The sequence below is a fragment of the Pelodiscus sinensis genome, chromosome 2 (assembly GCF_052426305.1).
Source record: "Pelodiscus sinensis isolate ZL-2025 chromosome 2, ASM5242630v1, whole genome shotgun sequence".
NCBI classification, from domain to species: domain Eukaryota; kingdom Metazoa; phylum Chordata; order Testudines; family Trionychidae; genus Pelodiscus; species Pelodiscus sinensis.
In genome coordinates, this window is record NC_143053.1 from 116,801,120 (window position 1) to 116,824,500 (window position 23,381).

Genomic DNA, 23,381 nt, shown 5'->3' on the forward strand with positions numbered 1-23,381 from the left:
GTCTATTCGTAACTGTGGTGTTCATATTGTGGTTTTAGGGATTACTGTCTTTATATTATGACTAGAGGATTTACCCAGCATTGCTTGGGTCCTTGTGGAGGTTCAGGACAGAGGTCGTGAGCAGAGGGGAGCAGAGGAAGGAGTCAGGGCTGAGGTCTGGGAAGTCTAGAAGGTTTTGCCCTTGGCAGTGAGGGCAGCGCTGCTACAGCAACAGCGGCTCCCTTGGCTGCCCAGGGTCACATTGCCTGGCTGGCAGCTCCTCCTGGGGAGGAAGAGGGGGAGGCATGCTGCCCAGTTGCAGATAGCAATTCCTCAATTGGTAAGGAGAAGGAGAGCCAAAGTTGCATTATCCGGCTCTTGGCTCTTTCCCGGGGGCGGGGGGGGGGGGGGGGGAAGAAGGGCTGCAAGTCAGCATGCTATCTGCCCCACACCCCCTTTTCCTGGGGAGAAAGGTGCTGCATGGCTCTCCAGCCCCCGCCCCCATCCTGCATTCCCTCGGGGGTAGGGGGGAATGACCAGGATCACGTAAGTCCAACCCCATCCATACCACGCCTGCTACAGGCGTAGGGCCAGGGCTGCATTCACTGGTTCCCCTAGGCCTGCATCTACTCTGTGGAGATAGGGCTGTACAGGTCACCCCTCCCCTCAGCCTGCAGCTCCTTGGGGGGGGGGGGGGGGGGGAGAAGGACTGCAGCCGAGGCCACCCCTCCAGCACTGCAGCCAAGGGCCCGGGGTTTGGGGCAGGAGAACCACTTACCCATGGCCAGTGTCCAGCAATATTGAGAGCTCTGGCCCCAGCTGGTCAATCTCTTCCTGGGGGGGGCTGTCCCCCTGCAGTCACTCTGAAGTATAACTGTCCCCCGTACTCGCCACTCCCAATGGTCACTGTGAAGCATAGCTATCCCTGCTCTCAGCCTCCTCCTGTCCTCTCAGCCAGGTGACACTGACTACATTTAAAATGCAGAGCTGCAGCTGTCCCGATTCTGTCCCAGCTCATGCAGTCTGGGATCTCCTTCGCTGTGCCTCTGCAGTTTAAATGTAGTAGGAACCAGGCTGCTTGCATGCCCAGCTCCTGCAACATTTAAACTGCAGAGCCGTAGTGGGGGTAGCTCCTGGACTGGGACAAGCTCGGACTGAGTGCCTTCCCTTATTTACTAATCTTGTAGTCAATACAAATTATATTGACTACACAATCAGTCAATTACCTACCCCTGAACATGCTTAATGAATTACAAAAGCCATTAATTTTTACCCATTTGCCCTATAGTAAGCTGAGTACATTGTGCTTGACTAAAGCAGCTATCTTCCAGAAAGGCAGCCTATCTTGACTGAAAGATATTAAATGGATAGAAAATAAAGATTCAGCTAACAACGCCATTATATAAATCCATGGTGAGCCCACATCTTGACTAGGGTGTCCATTGCTGGTTGCCCCATTACAAAAAAGCAGATAGTGGAAACTGTCTCTCTTCTCCGAACCTTGCCAAAGGAGATCAAATGTACAGAATGACTTCCAAATGTGGAGAGACTAAAAGAAGAACTATGCAGCTTCGAAAAGATAAATGAGAAGACTCAAGGAGACTATGATATAGGTGTAAGAAATGGTGTGGAAAATTTTTGCCACAATACACAATCTTGGAGTCATCCGATGAAATTAATACACAGCAGGTTAAATATAATCAACATATCTTCACTCAACACTCCTGTGGAGCTCCTTGCCATGGGATGCTCTGATGGCCAGCAACATAATTGATTAACAATAGAACTTGATAAGTTCATGGGGCATACGCCCAGCAAATACTTTTTGCCAAGACCATCAGGCTACATCTACACTGGCCCCTTTTCCGAAAGGGGCATGCTAATTTTACAGGTCGTAATAGGGAAATCCGCGGGGGATTTAAATAGCCCCCGCGCCATTTAAATAAAAATGTCCGCCGCTTTTTTCCGGCTTTTAGAAAAGCCGGAAAAGAGCGTCTACACTGGCCCCGATCCTCCGGAAAAAAGCCCTTTTCCGGAGGATCTCTTATTCCTACTTCAAAGGGCTTTTTTCCGGAGGATCGGGGCCAGTGTAGACGCTCTTTTCCGGCTTTTCTAAAAGCCGGAAAAAAGCGGCGGACATTTTTATTTAAATGGCGCGGGGGATATTTAAATCCCCCGCGGATTTCCCTATTACGACCTGTAAAATTAGCATGCCCCTTTCGGAAAAGGGGCCAGTGTAGACGTAGCCTCAGGGATTCAATCACACGCTCAGGGTGACCCATGATCTCTGAATGTCAATTCTCCTAGTGCTCTGTTCTATTCACTCCCCCTAAAGCTCTGGTTTGGGTCATTGGGTCACTGATGAAGTGGGTGTTTGCCTACAAAAGCTTAGGCTACAATAAATCTGTTAGTCTATAACATGGGTTCCCAAACTTCGGGGCATAAAGAAATTCCAGGGGGGCACGAGGCAATCCAGCCCCACACACCGCTGTCAATCCCATCCCAAGTTTTGCTGCTATTTTTGGGGGGGGGGGGGGAGGGAGAAGGGTTTCTCAAAAATCAAAAGGGGGGGCATGATGCCAGAAAGTTTGGGGACCATTGGTCTATAAGGTGACACAGGACTCCTCATTGCTTTTGCAGATTCTAACTAACACGGCTAGCCCACTTGTAGGGAGAGAGGATACCACGATAGAGGGAGCACTGGTCTGATCTAATATGGCAGTTCTTATGGCAAAGTATTCTTCATTTCCCTTGGCAGTTTGTTCCAAGGGTTATTTACCCTCATTGTTAAAAACTTGTGCTTTATTTCTAATTGAATTGGTATGGCTTTGGCTTCCAGATTCATTGGTTCTTATTATGCCTTTCTCTTCTAGATTAAAGAGCCCTTTAGTACCTGGTATTTTTCCCACTGTGCATGTTCTTACACACCATAATCAAATCACATCTCAGTCTTCTTTTTGATGAACTAAACAGATTGAGCTATTTGAGGGATTATTATAAGGCATTTTCTCTAGCCCTCAAATCATATAGGGACTCTTTTGTGAACCCTCTCCAAATTTCTGTCCATTTTAAAATGCAGACACCAGAAGTGAAGACAGTATTTTAGAATCTGTCTCACCAAAGGTAAAAATCACTTCTCTGCTCTTATTCACTACTCCCCCATTTATACATCAAAAGATCATATTTCTTGTCACAGCATCACACTGGGAGTGCATGTTACTTCTGGGTAAATTCTGTGCCAAAAAAATAAAAATTCTACAGCAGCAGCAGAAAAAAGTTCTGCATACGATATTTAAAATTCTCAAATTTCCGCATATTTTGTCAAGATAATGCAATATAATCACTCTGGCTTCAATTTCACTAATTTAGTTAAACTACTATACAATGGATGGAGAATGGGAGTGGGGAGCGCTGGGAAATCCCCAAACTACTTTGCCTAACATTAATATAGATAGGTTTGACCCATTATTTCTAGTTATTAGTCAACAAATATACACAGCCATATGCTCAGTGCTCCATTACAGGCAATTGACGACCAAGTGAGGGCTGGAGAATGAAACTCTCAGTTTATATTGGCTATTGACCATTCCCAGAAAGGTCCATAGCAAAGAGTTCATGGAACACATTTTGACAGGAAATTATTTCAGTCCAAAAAATTAGACCAGTTCTCATCACTATTGCACCATAAGCATGCTGGAGAAGCCTCTGTCCATGGGGAAGTTGGACCCTCCACAGCCGGGAGCTGCTGCAGAACAGCCTCTGTCAGCGGGGCGCTTGGAACTCCAAGGACAGGAGCTACTGCAGCCCCGCACTGCTGCCTCTGTATTAGAGGCAGCATCGCAGGGCGACAGGTGGAACCAGGCTGCGCAGGAAGCTGGTTTTTAAACAGCTCCCCTTGTGGACCAGCTCCCGCCTACCACCCCACGTTGCTGCCTGTGTTAGAGACAGCAGCATGAGGTGGAAGAGGGCTCCTGGGAGTGGGACACTGGCTGCCAACACTGCCCCCAGGGTCTACGGAATCGTCATGCAACCAATAATATTTTGTACAATTACACAACTAATACATTATATGCTATCTAACATCCCTACTATGATCCCTGAATCCTTTCCAGAATATTTTCTGACTGACAAATGCTGAACTTGACTATAAGGCATTTAACGAGTTCCTAACTAAGTTTAGTTAGTACATAAAGACCATATTCTACTACTGATCTCTATGTAAACCTTCCCACTAACATCATCAGTGGATAGGAATGGCCATTCTTGTTCAGATTCAAATTATATCTACTCCAATATCCTGTCCTTGTTAAGGGCCAGTACCATATATTTCTGAGAGACTCAAGAAACTTGCAGAAAGCAAATATGGAATAATCTCCCTCCTCCTTCCAACTCAGAGGTCTTCTAAGGTCTCCTCTGAGTCCCTTATATTTACAGATTGGTTTAAGACACGACATAAGAGGTTTAAATTAAAAAATTTTTTAACAACTATTACAATTCTTAATTTTGTCAGTAACAGTCGGAAAGGAATTGGACAATTATATGGGTAAATTATTGGTCTCAGCGACATCCTGTAGCAATGAGATCCACAGACTGTCAGCTGTGTGAAAATATATTGTCCTTCATCCATTTTTCATATGCAATCATTTGACCACTGAATACCCCCTTGTTCTTGTGCTACGAGGGGGAGAATTGAACCTCTTAATTCACTTTTTCAGCCTATTATTTATACACTTTTATGTTCCCTTTTATGCAATCTCCTTTGTAATATAAACTATTCCAGTCTTTTCAGTCTCTTCTAGTGAGAATGTTCCTCACCACTCATCTTCCTTGTCACCCATCTCTGAACCCTCTGTAATAGTAGAATATAATTTTCCAGATGGTGTGGGCAATATTGTACATAACATTCTAAGTGAAGCACACCACTGAAGTTTAAGGGTATTGTATTTTTCATATTATTCTCCATCACATGAACGTCCATCAATGGAAGATCTATCCTGGATTGAAAGGGTAAGGTAATCCTAAATTTTATATCCTAGCCCACAGACTATACCTATAACTCAAACTCAACCCTTTTCACTATTTTTAAACCCCTGATCTATTTGGTTATAATGACCCTTATCACTGCAGAATCTGAATGCTTGAGATGACTATCTCAGTCAAGTTTGCAGTATTCCAATCACAAATGGGACTTTTTGGAGGTCTACACAGAAATTATGGGACTAAAAACTGTACTATTGTGCTATCTCACCAGTATTAGTGCTGCCTCCAGCACTGAACATAACTGAGTCCACTGAAAGAATGCCTGGCTGCTGCCCATGCTCCACCTGTTCTGTATATTAGAGATGTCATCGTGTAGATGACTACATTATTAGCCAATAAGCCTAGGCTTATCAGTTTATCTAGTTAACTACACACACATTTCTCTCCTCCCTTGCTGCCTCTGTATCAAAGGCAGCAAAGGTGGGGGGGGGGGGGGAGGGAGAGCGGGACCTGGTATCCATGAGGAGCTAGCTTAAAAGCCAGCTCCTCATAAGCACCAGATAACACAAGATGATTCAATTTTTATTTCTCACAACACTAGCTCTCTTCTTTCTTAGGCAAATATTTTCCTCTATGGATCAAAATCCTGCTGCTCCCATATCTCTCATTACAGCAAGGTGGTTTCAAGCCAGAGCCCCAGAACAACCAATACTGTTTCACTGGGAAAACAAAAAACAAAAGTATTGAAAAATATAGTCATGCAATACAGCTGATCATGGGAACAATAATAATAGATTCAAATAAGTCCATCTCTTAGGATGGGATGATTTAGTAACATTTGGAATGTATGTTAAAGTTGTCCCACAGATAGAAGACAGCTTTAAATTACAAGATTTGCACTTACATAAAATATAACGTTAATAAAAATATTGCCACAGTCTCTTGCTCATAGAATAATGCTGAGAAGCAACTCAAGAATTCATCAAAATCTAGAATCAAGACACAGGAGACACTCATTCTCCATCAAGTTTTAATTACAATACTCCGATTACCAAAGATGCCACCAAGTATTGTATTTAATTTGTGCATTAAGGTGACAGTAGTTTATTGTACAATTGTTGACTTGTTGTATGGCTCAGAAATCAAATCTGTATACTTCAGTCATGGTCAGGTACCCATAGCAATGGATTTCGGGTAGAGGTTTTGGTATGCTTTACTTCTAATTTCTGGAACACACATTTTCATTTATCATGGCCAAATATCCAATAATATGACTGTCATGTATTGCAATAATATAAATAGAGCATGGTTCCTTGGCAGAATTACTGAAAATATATTTTCACTTAAATTAACTGTTTCTTTAAAAATTGCTAATGTATTAGATATAGTATAGGTTTTTTCATACTCCAAAAATCAGTCTTTCAATATCAGTTATTCATTTCTTCTCATTTAACAGAATGTTTTGTTCATTACACTTACTACTAATAATCTTGAATTACAGGGAACTGCGATGTCTATAGGATTTTCATCTACCCACTATCGTATGGACATGACCCTCTTTCTAACTTCATTGCTAAGCAGCAGCTGCATTTACTGCTCTTCATCATCATCATCATCAGTTTATTAGGGAGTAGCAATTGTTCAAAGTTATGCATTATCCTGATGTTAACTAGTAGAATATGACCCCTGTGACATCTCAGAATTGTGCGTGCACTGGCATCAGCAGTAAAGGATGAGACAGAAATGTGTTTTGGATGCAGGAAATGGCAGATTCAGTAACAGCAGACTGTTTAGAGAATTCTCTTACTCATTCACAGTAATTCAAATAATTAAAGAGAGCTGAGCAGAAAACACTTTTTTAAAAACATATTAACAAAAAGTCCTGAAGAACAAGTTCCTTAAATCCTCTTCAGAGTAATCTTTCATTTATTAACTTCATAAACTCAATCTAGGTAAGAAACAAAAAACATCCTGATTTGCCACAGGCCTTAAATTTTCAGATTCAGGTAGTTGAAAATTATTCTCTACACCCACTGTACGCTTCCCACCTTCTTGATGGAAAACAAGATCTCAAAGTTAGCCCTAGGATGTAGCAATCATTAAGATCTGGAAAAATGCATACAAAGGAGATTCAAGAATCTTACCACTGCAAGATCATTGTTGAAGTTTACGGAAATGTTTCTTCATTGTTGTTATCTATGCTAGTGTCTACTACTACATTCAGAAGAAAAGCAAAAGTGACAACAATGTCCCTCTGGCATATACATCAGCCAAACTGGACAGTCCCTACGTAAAACAATAAATGGACACAAATCAGATATTAGGAATGGCAATATACAAAAACCGGTAGGAGAACACTTCAATCTCCTAGGACACACAATAGCAGATCTAAACGTAGCCATCCTGCAGCAAAAAAACTTCAAGACCAGATTTCAAAGAGAAACCACGGAGCTACAGTTCATCTGCAAGTTTGACACCATCAGTTTAGGATTAAACAAAGACTGTGAATGGCTAGCTAACTATAAAAGCAGCTTCTCCTCTCTTAGTATTCACACCTCCAGATCAGCTGCTAGAAGTGGCCCTCAACCTTGTTATCTCTAGCCTGATTCTGGCCTACATATTTATACCTGCCTCTGGATATTTCCACTACATCATGGAACCTTACCTATCAGCTCTCTGAGATTACCAAAATCCGATTTCCTGAAATCCATTGTCTCTATTTTGCTTTTCTCCCTTCTACCCTTCTTTAGAATTGAGAACGCTATGATTTCATGATCACTTTCACCCAAGCTGCATTCCACTTTCAAATTCTCAACCAGTTCCTCCCTATTTATTAGGATCAGAACTAGAACAGCTTCCCCCCGGTAGCTTTTTCAACTTTCTGAAATAAAAAGTTGTCTCCAATGCAGTCCAAGAACTTATTGGATAGGCTGTGCCCCGCTGTGCTATTTTCCCAACATATATCTGGATAGCTGAAGTCCCCCATCACCACCAATTCTTGGGCTTTGGATGATTTTGTTAGTTGTTTAAAAAAAGCCTCATCCACTTCTTCCACTTGGGTAGGTGGCCTATAGTAGACTCCTAGCATGACATCACCTTTGTGCTTAATCCCTTTTAGCCTAACCCAGAGACTCTCAACACTTCCGTCTCTGTCTCCTATTTCCATCTCCACCTCACTCCAAGTGTGTTCATTTTTAATATATAAGGCAACACCTCCTCCTTTTTCCCCCGTCTATCCTTCCTAAGCAAGCTGTACTCTTCCATACAAACATTCCAATAGTGTGATACTCTGACTTCACTTGTTAAAATCTGTTTCTTAAAAGGAAGCAGTAAATTTATACACACTATGTTGTGTTAAGGCATCTTTTTACTTAAGAAAGGTTTTGGTTTCTCACTTATTTTCTTCCCCTCTCCCCTACCCTATCTTCAAGTGTCATTGGAGATTAATTCAACTTTCTAACCGTTTTTATATCCAAGGTTATCTACTATTTCTGACTACACCAAAGAATCAGAATTTAATTATAAACTTCCTTATACACTATTAATAAAAGTGCCATTTAAGACTTCATATTTCTATGTAAAATAGATTTCTGTTCCTCATCCTCCCATAAACCAAGTTGATTAGAGTCTTTCAGCGATATAGGGGTTTTTTCCATATAAATTACAAACAGACATTTCTTACATATATAAAAACATTACAATTTTAAAGGGAGTCAGTAATTTCCAATTTCTAGTATTGGAAGAAGCCTAGACAAAGTTTTCATATTATTCCAAAATTGCTCACTTTCATTCCTTAAGATTTGTTCAAAGTTCTTTCACCCAGGAAATCTCAGAAATGTCATATTTAGTTGTTTTGTTTAAGGGGAAAAACAACAAAAAATACTGTTCCATCCCCCTCCTCACAGGAGCCCTGTAAACAGCCTTTTGATGTAGCCAGAGACCTTGTTGAGGAATGTGGTACGAGGTAGGGAGAAAAGTGCATTGCGGGCTGTGAACTCGATTCCATGACTGCTTTATTAGATTCACTTAGGGATGTAAAATCCCGGCTAATCAGTTATCCAGTTAAACCTAAGTTTTAATCGATTAACCAATTAAGCAGGAACCTGTTCCTGCTCCCCTCCCCCGCGTGTGGGGCTGCTGCTGTGCCCCCGCCCCTGAGGTTGCTGCTGGCAGAAGCCAGCAGCCATACCCAATGGCGGGGAGAGGCTTCGGCTACTAAGTCCCCCCCATGTGTGGAGTGATCACCTCCTGACCTTGCACAGGGCTGGATGAGCCCTCGGCCTGTGGCAGGCCACAGGCAGGGGGCTATTCTCAGGTGCCAGTTAAGGGTGATGCATACGGGTAACCAGTTAACCTGCTATCCATTCACATCCTGTATGGAGTATTAGAGCTTTTTGAAGGAAGGATGAAAGACGCACACATCTCATTTATCAATGTTTTGGGCTAAATGGAGTCAGGCAAAAACAATTTCACAAAAATACTGGACCTTGGAAGGAGGCTTGTATTCTCTACAAGTGCATACCAATAAGTTAGTTTTGTGTCTCCTCAACACATCTGAAGAGCATCATTTCCACAGTGCTGAGCTGCAAAGCAGCACAATACCCATCACTTACACTTTTATAATCTTTTTTCTTGGAAATTTTGACATTCTTCCACATGATGCAAAGGTGTCCATTTGAAATAAGGAATATTCAAATTCAAGGAGACCTGTCTTTAACAGGGATTTATTTGTCCTAAATAGTTAGTTATTTTTTGCCTGATTGTATATTTTTTCCAGTAATCTGGAAATCAGGGTTTCTTTCTGAAAATGACGCTTTTTTAGCAAGTACCACCGCTTCTTTATATTTGAGTGATGCAGAAAATTTTTGATGTTTTTTTCTTACAGCATAGATGTTAAATGGGTTCTGCCCATAATACAACCATCAATTGATTAAGAAAATTATATTGGAACCATTTTAAAGTACTGTATTTCTGGGAAAGCTTCTCTCAAAACCTCTCTTTGCTTCTCTCCACATCATCAAAACTTAATCAAAGTAAGACTAATGTAAGGGTTACTTCTGAAAAACATTTTAATTTTTTATTTCAAAACTACATATTACATTATAAACTTTTAAGCACATTTTTCTCCTAAACTGTGACATTCTGTGTTCATGGCGTACTGTGCTTACTAGGTTTAGTAATTTTGATGCAACTAACATACTACCATTTCCAAATTATAAAATCCTTTAACTTTCAACACACCTCAAAAACTGAAAATTGTAGTCTTGAAATTCCAAGACTAAAATTGAATGCCTTGGTAATAATCTCTAAAAAATGAGTTGACAAATTACATACTGCTTACATCTAAATGAAAATATTTTCAACCACCCTTTTTAGTTTGTGGAAAACATTCAAATATAGAATCAGGACAGGAAGGGACCCCTGCACTTGAGATACATCTAAGTACTCTCTTATATATAGAGCAGTATAAACAAGTCTTGTCAGTTGAAATTTCAGTTTGTACTGACTTGATTAGTGCTTTTCATGTAGCCAGTTGTAAACTAGGTAAATATCTAAAGGAGCTAATGCAGCGGTCTCCAACCTTTTTACACAGAAGATCACTTTTTAAATCTCAGAACAGGCGAAGATCTACACCCTTTCTTGAAGCCCCACCCTCTCTATTCTCCTCCTGTCCGTCACTTGCTATTCCCAGCCCTTACTTACACACTCTGATAAACAGTTTATTTTTAAATTACGTGATATATAAAATTAAAATTATGTGTTTATAGTTATGAAAAAATGGTCTGTTTTTCATTTATGCTATTCAAATCTAAAATGAAGTATTTATAATTATACATTTTGTAGGGACAGAGTTCTGCGGCTGGGGGCAGGGGAGAGGGAACAGGGTGCTGGGAAGGCAGAGTTCTGCAGCAGGGGACAGAGGGCCAGTGGGGACAGAGTTCAGGGAGTGGGGATGGGAATGGGGACAGAGCTCTGTAGCTGGGGAAGGGGGACAGCTCAGGGAATGGGGACAGAGCTCTGTAGCTGGGGACAGAGGAGTGGGGTCTGGGGAACGGGGAGTGCAGACAGGGAGCAGGGTGCTAGTGGCAGCAGAGAGTCCCCTGCATCTGTCTCCTCCCAGGATTCTCCCGCAGATGGAAGCCTGCACATGTCTCCTCTGGGCCTGACTTTCACCCCCCCTCCCACCGGTGGCACAGGGAAACCCCGTGAGTGCCTGCCCCAGGTCCAACCCCTCTCTCCTGCTGCGCAGTGTAGCACAGCACAGCCAACCCCCTCCTGCAGCATGGCCAACCCCCGCGGATGCCTGCCCCGGAGTCGAACCCCCTTCCCGCGGCCCGGCTCAGCCCGGCCAAACCCTCCCCCCCACCGCAGCACAGTCAACCCCCGCAGGCACCTGCCCCGGGGCCAAACCCCCCTCCCGCGGTACAGCCTGGCCCAACCAACCTCCTCCCCTCCTGCAGCACGGCCAAACTCCGGGGCCGACCCCCACTCCCGCGGCTCAGGGAAACCCCTGCGCTCAACTCACCACTCCAGCATCAGAGGGAAATTAAATACAAGTTTAATTTTTATGCAAATGGTATGAACCAGGAGTTTGGATGGCTTGCACATTATCTTCCACAATCACATCTTAATGATTTAACCAAGCAACCAAAAAATGAAGGTGCTAATGGTTCTTGATGTCTGTGTAGAATCTGGTGTTGGTCATCTTCCTTTCCAAGGGCAAACTAACGACTCTTATCAGCCTCTTGTAACTATTTAGTCCTTAAGGTGCTACTAGACTATTTGTTGTTTTTTAAGTTCTTCTTTCTTAAGGACTGCCTATCTTCCTTCTGGACTATTCTTGAATTTTCATATTTGAGCCAAAAATATAGCTGTTATTCTATGGCACTATCATTTTTGATGCAGTTGTGATAAAAAATAAGTAGCTGAAATAGGCAGATCTTTGTACTATTTCAACTTTAAAGTAGAGTGTCAGTGAATGCAATAAGTAATGCTAAATAAGCAGTAGGGTAGTAATAATTAAATAACTGCATTGACTTATTTTGTTTAGGAGAATCCATCCTCAACATACAAGATTCTGAAGACTTGCCACCTTCAGGATCACCATCATTTTCTATAGTTTCAAAGTAATCTGCCGATGATAGGGTTTCAGTCACACCATGTATGTCACATAGCCATAGTAGCAAAAAGAAAAAACCTCCATAATCAAGAAAAAATAGATAACTTTGTGATAAGAACCAGCAGATTACCAAAAAAGGAGTAATGAAAAATTGTCCAATTTGTTTATGCAATAAACTCTCCTTTATGTATGACTGAGAACCCATGCTTCATTAACATGGTTCAGTCATTAAGACCAGGATTTAGTCCACCCAACAGAGCAGATATTGAAGGAAAATTGCTAGATAAAGTGTATGAAAGAGAAATTGAGTAGTGTGCAAAAAGTCTAGAGTAAAACTGTTAACCTGAGTCTTCATTGGTGGAGCAATGTCCACAATGATCCTATTGTATGTGCTTGTGTGACGACAGAAGGAGGGAATGTCTTTCCTTACAAAAACAACTGATACATCATGAAATGCAGACAAAGCAGAATACTTACAAGAAGTAGCAGTAAATGCTACAACAAAACTGTGAAAAAAAATCCAAATGTTTTGTAGATAGGTTAGTCACAGATAATGCCGCAAATATATCTAAGATGAGAAGAAATTTAGGAGAGAGTGAAGAGAGCACCAAGCTAACAACATACGGTTTAAGGGCCCATTTGATGAATCACCTAGTCAAAGACCTCAGTGTTTCAGAAATAAATGCTAATGTAGGTGAAATTGCAAAATACTTATATAACAATCACTTTGCAGCAGCTGCTATGGAAAAAAAAGGGGGGGAACCAAGCTAAGTCTCCCACAGCATGTGATGGAACTCAGCAGTGGACTGTTTTGAGTATTAAATGAAGAAATGACCTAATCTGATGACAGTTTATGAACATCATAATAAAACAGATGGCACTGTCAAAGCCAAAATCAACCTATGGAATTCCTTGCCAGAGGATGTCACGAAGACCAGGTCTTTAACAGAGTTAAAAAAAGAACTAGCTAAATTCATGGAGGTGAGGGCTGTTAATACTTATTGGCCAGGATAGGTAGGAATGGTGTCCCTAGCCTCTGTTTGTCAGGGGCTGGAAATGGATGACAAGAGAGGGATCACTTGATTCCCTGTTCTGTCCACTTTGGGGCACCTGGCAATGGCCACTGTCAGAAGATGGGATACTAGGCTAGATGGACCTTTGGTCTGACCCAAATATGGCTGTTTTTATGTTTTAAGTTCTCAACAATGGGCCTAAGAGAAATGTTGAAAACATGCTGAGTACCCTCAAGCATATTTCTATAGCCTTGAACAAAATGCAGGGAAACTGCTATTTTATTCTTGATGCTGTTGCAATTTGGAAGGAACAGAGTGAGATATTAAAAAGAGAAATATGCAATGACAGAGTTAAATTATAAGCATTAAAAAATATCAATGGGACAAGCACTATCTCCAACTCATTTTCTTGAAAGTATTCTCAATACTCGGTACTAGGGTCAAGCCTTAACCTCTGAAGAGGAGTTTGCTATTTCATGGGCATCCAGCAATCATCCTTTCATGACATCTACAATAAATGTCAGACGTAATGATTCAAGCAATACAAGGTTGCTGATGATGTTTTAAATAAAGTCACACCAGTGAACTGGTGCAAGTCACTTAAACGGCCTCTGAATCCAACTGCTTAAGTGTTCATCTCAGTTTTAATAGCAGTATCGTCTTCTGCCGGTGTAGAAAGAATATTTTCTTCCTTTGGTACCCGAAAAAAATAGGAAAGTTTGTTTATAATCTGGAAAAGAAAAACAAACAGGAAAATGAAGAAGAAGATGACTTAGTTAGCTGAGGAAGCCAATATTTTAAGTTTCTCATGTTGACTTGGCTGACAGTCGATTTAATTTTTTTAAAATTACATTTAACTATTTTAGTTAACAACTTTAACAAAAACAAACCAAATTAAAAAAAACTTGAATGTTTAAATTCAAAAATTCATATGCTTGTTTTGTTAAATGTTTATATATTTGCTGTTGAAAAAAAATCCCAAACACATAATTTGTTGTTTTAGTTAAATGAAACCATTTAAATGTCTGTCTGGTGATGTTCTCCTAATTCAGCATGGCAAGAAAATCCTCCAATTATTAATGATTAACCTATAGAATTGGAGATATTTATGAAATCATTGGGAGGTGAACTATCTTCAATTACCTTTGGTAAATTAAATAACCAAACAATCATTCATTTTCTGATATAGCTATAAAACTAATCTGAAATGTTTTCGAAACAAATCAGTTTAAAAATGTATAATGTACCTTCTAAAAATGAAGCCTTTCTTTCTGAGTTGCGAAGAATATGTATTAAAGTTATAACCACCAACAAGAATGCACCTTTATGTAGAAAACCATGATTAAATCAATTTGATTGAAATCAATTTCACCCTACTTTAACCTGTACATTATGCGCTTTTCTCCCCCTAGTTAATAAATCTTTTTTTAGTTTACTACATACATTGTTTCTGGTCTGAGAACTGAAGTACAAACTGGTAATTGACTAGTAACGGTTTACTCTGCACTTTGACAGTCAGTCCTGAATCTGGCACTCATGGTGTTGAATCACTCCAAACAGTGTGATAGGCAGGTTGTAGCAAGATGCCTCACAATCCTGGGTAGCCCAGGAAGCATCACAACTGAAATGGGAAATATAATTTTAAAAATGTAAGTGTTTTCCTGCATGAGGAAGTTGACCAGAATACCTATTTTAGAATAAACTATTCAGATTAGTTGCCTACATGGACAATTTATTCTGCAAAAAAGTGTCACATTATTCTGGAAACATATTATACAAATAAAAGGAAAAGGTTTTCTTCCAAAAGTCAAACCCAAAGACTTTATTACTGCTTTTGTGGCCTTTATCTTTACTGGCATCAGATCTAGTTCTTGCTAAATAGGCCTGTTCCTTGGAATAGCGAACCTTCAGTTTCTGCTTAGACATTCCATGTCAAATCCCTGTAATCTCAACCTGAAATAGCACTTCATGGTGACAGCCAATTACCACGACTCTTCCTGCAGTTCCTAAAAAGTCATAAGATGCTTTTAAAGTATTTCACGAAGCATTTGACTTGCCATCACAATATTTTTGTTTCATGGACATACTCCTCTGACAAATGCTTATTCAAAGACAGCAAATTATCTCAGATGTCAGAATTATATTTTAGATACATTCTTATCTGACCACTTGATCTGTTTAATACACCCAACCCACTCAGAACATCTGAGACTTGCAATAGTCACAATCTCAACCACCACCTGGTTTCTGCTTTACTTTTTTAACTTTCATCATTAATCACCACATCTCATTGTTTTGTAACAGATTCATTCTTGGCTAATTCAAGACCTCTTCAAAACTATTTGAGCGTGATGATTCATCTAACTACACCTTTTCTTCTCCTGCCATGTAGATCCCATTGGTAAAATATCTCTGGTTAAAATCTCTCAGCTTTAGGTTTCTGACAGATAACCACAATGCAATAATTCCTCCCAAGTACACCATCTCTTATGGTTTATCACTTAATCTCAAAAGTCTGATAAGATGTTAGCACATATAAAGATAAAGGTAAACAATGGCTGAAGTGAACTTTCTAATACGCTTTCTAGTACTAACAAGCATTTGATTATCAATAGCCACTGACTTATCAAAATCAATATTTGCAAACCTCTTGTTGCAAGACTGAAGGTAACCTGAGAACACAGTAGGTACTTGAAATAGTGTGAATTTTATCCACTGAGCAAAAACACTTACACTATTTTTGCTCTTTACTATTTTTGCTCTTTACACAAAATGTTAAAATTTTATTCTTGAATGAACAGCAGTTATATATTTTATATTTTACATCTTAATTTCCAATCAAATCCTGATAAATAAAATACTACAGATAGTATGAAATGGTTTCAGATTTTTTTAAAACAGTATATAAACACCACTCTGCCAGGCCAGAGCTTTACTACCATTAAAAAAGATTTTATTCAAGGAGGTGAGCAGAAAAGAGTATCTGCAGCAATGTTAAAGTTGTGCAATTAAACATTCAAGAGACAGGAAATACAGAATCCCAACTGCATATTCAAAATGAACCAAGCCTTTCTATATGCTTTTCAATAGACTCCCTCCAGGATTAAACATGACCAAGAAATATTTTAAAGGTGTTAATCTCGCCTACACTATGTACTTGCACTTTAAACACTTGCTTTAAAAAAAAAAAAAAAAAGTTACCCCATCCACCTTGTGTCTTTAATCACAGAATAGCAGGACTGTAAGGGACCTAGAGAGGCTATCTAGTCCAACCCTCTGCACTCTGGGCAGGACTAAGTATTCTAACCCAGTGTTTCTCAACCTTTTTTTTTTAATAAAGTACCCCCTTTTAAAAAAAAATTATAAGTACCCCAGTACTTACAGTTTTCAGACACACACAATTTTTCTTCTACCATTGCAACACATTTGTATAAACAACAATTGTAGCCGGACGGGCGATGAAATTTTTCGGTGTAAAAAGTACAAAAATAATAAAGCGCTATAAAACTTACAACAAAAATTAAGTTCTCTCCAAATTTCAGTTGTATTGACGTACCCCCAGACTTCTCGAGTACCCCTAAAGGTACTCATACCACTGGCTGAGAAACACTGTTCTAAACCATCCCTCACAGGAGTTTGCCTAGGGAGATCGTGGAATCTTTACCATTGGAGAGCAGGTTAGAATTTATTCAGTGCTTAACCACCATGAAAGTTGCATAGTTTTTCCTAATGTCCAGTCTGAAGCTGCTTGGCTGCACTAAAAGCCCATTGCTCTATTTTTGGAGATTAAGGAAAACATTTTTTCTCCCTTCTCCTTGTAATGGCTTTTTATGTACTTGAACACCATTATCATGTCTCCTTTCAATTTTCTCTTCTCCAGACTAAACAAATCCATTTCTTTTCATCTTCTCTAACAGATCTCTGGACTTTCTCTTATTTATCCACATCTTTCCTGAAATGTGACATCCAGAACTGGATATAACACTCTACTAAAGTCTAATCAGCACAGAGCAGAGCAGAAGAATTACTTTTCGTGTCTTGCTTACAAACACTCCAACTAATACATCCCAGAATGATACTTGCTTCTTTAGCCACAGTGTTACACTACTGACTCATATTTAGCTTGCAGTCAACTATGACCTCCAGATCTGTTTGTGCAGTACCTCCTAGGCAGTCATTTCCCATTGTGTGTGTGTGTGTGTAACGGATCATTCCTTCCTAAGTGGGATACTGTGCACCTCTACTTATTGAATTTCATCCTATTTATTTCAGACCATTTCGCATTTTAATCCTAGCTCCAAAGCTCTTGTAACCCTTCCCATACTGGTACTCTCTACGCCAGGGCTAATCAACTTTGGAAGCTCCGGAGGCCACTATGATACTCATAGCACATGCCGAGGGTCGCAACGTAAGTGTGGTTGCATATACGTGCAAATATATATGCAAATATATGCAAATAGTTTATTTCACACTGATGGGCATGAATACAAAGATTAAGGCAAGACTACACAACGCACAGGCCCCCATTTTAGTCAGTTCTACTGATATTAATAAAATGCAATATTTACCCGATTTCCACCCATACGACAGAACTTTTAATGAGCAATGACAGACCATGAATTTAACTACTAAAACGCATATCAACAGAAGACAGTTAACATTGACTACTTTTTTGTTTTGGCTCCTATCTGGAGGCTGCATGTTGAGCCCTGCGTAAACCCCAAATCCCAATAACGTTGTGGGGAGTTTTGGGGAAAAGGGTTTTTTTTTTGCATCTCTTTTGTGTCCCCAATTGACTTTTCTGTGGGTCAGTGACCCCCTGATTCAAAACAGATTCCCTGCCCTTCTCATAAATATGACAATGCAGAAAAATTTTGTGTTTGACATAGTATTTTATTTAAAAATGAAGCCTGGCCAACAAATTGGGGCCAAGCCCCCATCTGGCTGCAGCATAACACTTCTGCACCCACCCCCCAGACCCTAGATCTGAGCCTATCATACACTAGAACCCCTTGCCCTGAGCCCCTCACATACCCGAACCCAAATTCCTGCACCCTCACAGCCAGAAGCCTGTGGCTTGCTTAGTACCCCAACCCTCCATCTGAGCCCAACACTCCCCAGCCTGGAGCCCCATCCCCAAGCCAGCATCCCATTCTCCACCTCCTCCTGCATCCAAATTTCCTCCCAGAGCTTGCACCTCTCACCCCTTCCCACACCCAAATCCCTCATTCCCACCCCAGAGCCCACACATCCTGTCTCAACCCAGTGAGAGTACGGCTAGACTGTAGGAGTTTTTCCAGGATTCCAGAGATATCCTGGAAAAACTTTTCCACATCCAGGGATGCATTTGTTATTCTACTTTTTTTAGTGGAAGAGCAAACATGCTCTTTCAGTAACCCCTATATTCCCCGTTCCACGAGGAATAAGGGGGATTCCAAAATAAGGGGTTTTTCTAACATTTGGTCCAGTCTAGACAGGCCAAATGTTGGAAAAACCTCTTCCTACATAAGAATTGGAAAAAAAGTGGCAGTGTAGAGTGTATAAGGGCTGGGGATAGCAAGTGATGGAGAGGAGGAGAATAGGGAGGGAGGACGGGGCTTCAAGGAAGAGGTGGGGTTTTGGGGGAAGGATGGGGTGGTAGATCTTCGCTTGTTCTGAGATTTAAAAAGTGATCTTGGATGTAAAAAGGCTGGAGACCACTTTACTACACCTTTTTTTGTCAAGGAAAACATAGTGATAAGAAATGCCTGCATGGAGTTAGTTTTGCCATTCGCAACTCTCTGCTCAAGTCAATAGACACACCTAGTGCTGAATCTGAGCGCATCATGACTCTTCGACTATTCACTGAATCAGGCTACGTCAACATCATCAGTGCCTACGCACAAGCTCTGACAACAAATAGCGCAGATAAAGATCACTTTTATGAGAGCTTGCAGAAGGCAGCTGATTCTATCTCATCAGGTGAACAACTTTTCATCCTGGGAGACTTCAATGTAAGAGTGGGCACTGATACTTCATCATGGCCTATTTGCCTGGGACATCATGGCATTGGAAAAATGAATGAGAATGCCCACAGGCTACTGACATTTTGTTCTATTAATGAACTCTGCATAACGAACACCTTCTTCCCTGGAAAAGAATGTCACAAAGTTTCTTGGCGCCACCCACGGTCAGGCTACTGGCATCAACTGGATTTTGTCCTAGTGTGAAGAAAGGACCTAAACTGTGAAGTCCACACGTACCTATCATAGTACTGACTGTGACATGGAACATTCCCTCACTGTCAGTAAAACAAAACTAAAAGCGAAAAAATTCCATTGAAACCACACTGAACAAAAAGCCAAAAGTTAACTGTGTGAATACAAGGAATAGTGCTACATGTGAAGACTTTGCCAAAGCCTTTGCAAAAAGAGTGGGAAGAGAATGAGCATGTAGAATCAGTTGAAGAAACATGGCAAATTCTTCGTAGCGTTATTTATGAAGCAGCCCATGAAGCTTCTGGCAAAAAGTCGTCATCCGATAAGGACTGGCTTGAGGAAAATGCTGACAGATTGATGCCCTTCATAAAGCAGAAGACACAGCATAACTTGAAAACATCAAGAATCCATCCGACAGCGCGAAGGCCAAACTACAGCATGCAAAAGGCCTACTCCAGAGAGAGATCAAGCACTGCATAAATCAGTACTGGATAGATATTTGCAGTAATATCCAGGTTGCCTCCAATACAGGAAATGCAAGAGCCATGTATGAAGGCCTTAGGAAAGGTTAGGTCCCAACATTACTAAGATTGCTCCCCTAAAAACTAAGGAGAGTATCTCAATTACAGTTAAGAGCAAGCAAATGGCCAGATGGATTGAGCACTATTCAGAGCTGTATTCAGAGGAACGAAACATCAGGTTTCTGACATGAGACTTCATTCCCACTATGGAACAAATGCAAGAACCTGATGCTGTGCCAAGCAAGCAGGAACGGATAGATGCTATAGACACACTGTCAAGAGGAAAAGCGCCAGGCACAGATTGCATTCCTGTTGAAGTACTCAAGCTCAACAAAGATTGTCTCCTTCCCTCTTTTTATAACATCCTCTGAAGTGCTGGACGAAAGGAGAAATACCACAAGATATGAAAGATGCAAATATTGTCACCTTATATAAGAATAAAGGAGACAAGGGAGATTCTAACAACCATCAGGCATATCTCTCCTTAGCATCACAGGTAAAGCTTTTGCAAGAATCGTCTTAAGATGCCTCCAACTGTTGGTTCATCGCATATATCCAGAGTCACAGTGTGGATTTCATACAGGAAGATCAACCATCGACATGATCTTCTCCCTTCGCCAACTACAGGAGAAGTACCGTGAGCAAAATATGCCACTTTCGAACGCCTTTGTGAGGTCCACAAAAGAGATACACACTGTTAGGTGACAAGGACTTTACCTTCTACTTGAGAGAATAGGCTGCCTACCAAAACTATTGCAGCTGATCATAGCTTTTCATGAGGGTATGTGAGCTACTATCCAGTTTGATGGATATACATCAGATAGCTTTCAGGTGAACACAGGAGTAAGCAGGGCTGTGTTCTTGCCCCAACCCTATTTGGAATATTCTTCTCAGTCCTCCTAAGCTGTACATTCAAGAACTCACATGGCGGCATCTACCTCCATACAAGATCTGATGGATCACTTTTCAATCTAGCTAGACTACAGGCGAAAAGATAAAGAAAGTGCTTATCAGAGAACTGCTCTTCGCTGATGACGCTGCTATTGTAGCTCATAATGAAACACAACTCCAAGATCTTATGAACCAACTGTCAAGAACCTGTCAACAATTTGCTCTTACCATCAGCATTAAGAAAACTGTGGTCCTTGCACAAGGTAACATGACTCCACCATGTATTATGCTAAACAACAACCCTCTGGAAGTAGTTCTGAAGTTCTGCTACTTAGGTTCAACCATAACTAGCAACTTCTCATTAGATGCAGAAATTAATATTCATATTGGAAAGGCAGCTACTACTTTCAGAAGACTAACAAAACATGCATGGGCAAACTCAAAGCTCACAATTAGAACAAAGATACTTATCTACCAGGCATGTGTGCTGAGCATTCTTCCCTATGGATCAGAAACAAGGACCACCCATGCAAGCCAAGGAAAAAAAAAAAAAAAAACCTTAGCTCTTTCCATCTTCATAGCTTATGCAAAATTTTGAACATCAAATGGCAAGAAAGTCTAGAATGAGAAAGTATTAGAAAGAACTGGAATGTCAAGCATGGGAGCCATTCTGCATAACAGAAGGCTATGGTGGCTGGGTCACGTGAAGAGAATGGACAATAACCACATCCCAAAAAATATTTTGTACGGAGAACTGGCAGAGGGAACAAAACCAAAAGGACTCCCTATACTCTGTTTCAAGGACTACTGCAAAGTTGCTTTGGTAAAGTTTCAGATAGACATTGATAGTTGGGAAAATCTGGCAACGGACAGAAATATCTGGCATCAACATCTCCACCAAGGACAAAAGCACTACGACAAGACTTTGGCAGAAAACCAGAAAAAGAAAAGAATGAAGAGGAAAGAACAGATGACAACAACTAACAGTACTACAGCCAAACAGGCATTTCTTGCATTGGTCTATTGAACCACACAAAACATTGCAAAAAGCGACCAGTTTAATACTGCATCCCACCGTCTTTCGAGACATATGGAGGCCATGATGATGAAACCCCAAATCATATCGCAGGCTGCAAGCAGATAGGCTGCGGGCTGCATGTTGAGTAGCCCTGCTCTATGCTATTATCTAAATCAATGATGAAGATAAGGAACAGAACTGGACTCAGAATTGATCTCTGAAGGACCTCACTGGATATGCCTTTAGATTGATTGAAACCATTGATAATTACTATCTAGGAATGATTTTCCAGCCAGTTATACACCCACCTTACAGTAGCTCAATCTAGATTGCATCTCTCTAGTTTGTATACGAAAGGACCATGCAAGACAATATTAAAAAGCCTTGCTTATTAAAGTAGGGGTGACCAACCCGTTCCAGATGAAGAGCCACAATAGCAGTGGAGACAGTGTAAGGAGCCGTGGCAAAGTTGGGGGGAGGGAGAGAAAGTGCCGCGCTGGGGGAAAATAGGTGCTGGTACACCATCCTGGGGCACAGCCTTTTCCTCTTCATACTCTCTCCACAGCTATTGTGGCTCACAAAAAAACACTGGGAAGGGGTGAGAGGTGCAAGCTCTGGGAGGGAATTTGGGTGCACAAGGAAGTAGAGAAGAGGATGCTGGCTCAGGGAGGGGGCTCCAGGCTGGAGAGTGTTAGAGTCAGGGGGAAGGTTGGGGTGCTGAGCAAGCCACAGGCTTGTGGCTGTGAGGGTGCAGGAATTTGGGCTGGGATACATGAGGGGCTCAGGACACAGATTTGCTGTGTGTGGATGGTGCAGGAGTGTTGTGGCAAAAGTCTGGGGATGTGGGGGTGCAGGAGTTTGGGGATGAGAGATGCTCAGAATAGGGGGTTCTAGTGTATGACAGACTCAGGTCTGGGGAGATGCAGGAGTGTTATGATGCTGTGGCCAGATGGGGGCTTGGCCCCAATTGGGGGCTTGTTGGCCAGGCTTCATTTTCAAATAAAATATTATGTCAAACACAAAATGTTTCAACGTTGTCTTTATTTATGAGAGGGGCGAGGAACCTGTTTTGAGTCAGGGTCAGTGACCCACAGAAAAGTAGGTTGGGGCCACACAAGTGAGACGGAGATTTAAAAAAAAAAAAAAAAAAAACCACCACACACACCAGCCCACACACCTCCTCCCAAAAACCCCCCATGCTTCACTAATGTGGCCCCAACTGTGCTGGAGGGGGCAGGGGACAAGGTGCTGGGGCAAGTAGCAGGGTAGTTGTAGGGGGGATCTGGCCAAGAGGAGGGGCAAAGACAGCTGAGGCCAGTACCTGGGGATCCCGGGTCTCAGGAAGCGCACAGGCTTCTCTTCCTCTCCCCTAAACAGCTGGTGCACTTCCTGAAATGCCCGGTCTGTCACTCCACCAGGGACTTCCTTTCCCCCTGCTGCCTGCCTGCGCAGGGTGTGTGTAGGAGTCCCAGGGCTGCATGACAGCTCCCACTTCTCAGGAAGCGTGTGTTCTTCCTCTGCTCTCCTCCACAGCCTCATGCTTCCTGAGAAGTTGGAGCTGGCATGCAGTCCCAGGATTCCAACCCCCCCCTCCCCCCTCCAGCACAGGCAGACAGCAGGGGGAAAAGTCCCTGGTGGTGCGACAGACCCAGCATTTCAGGA

General features: G+C 41.5%; 1 protein-coding gene across 1 annotated transcript in view; it reads right to left on the reverse strand.

The window, feature by feature from the left end:
• Nucleotides 1-23,381, reverse strand: part of CDYL (chromodomain Y like) — a 152,572-nt gene that overhangs the window by 83,731 nt on the left and 45,460 nt on the right. The gene's annotated exons all lie outside the window — the stretch shown is intronic.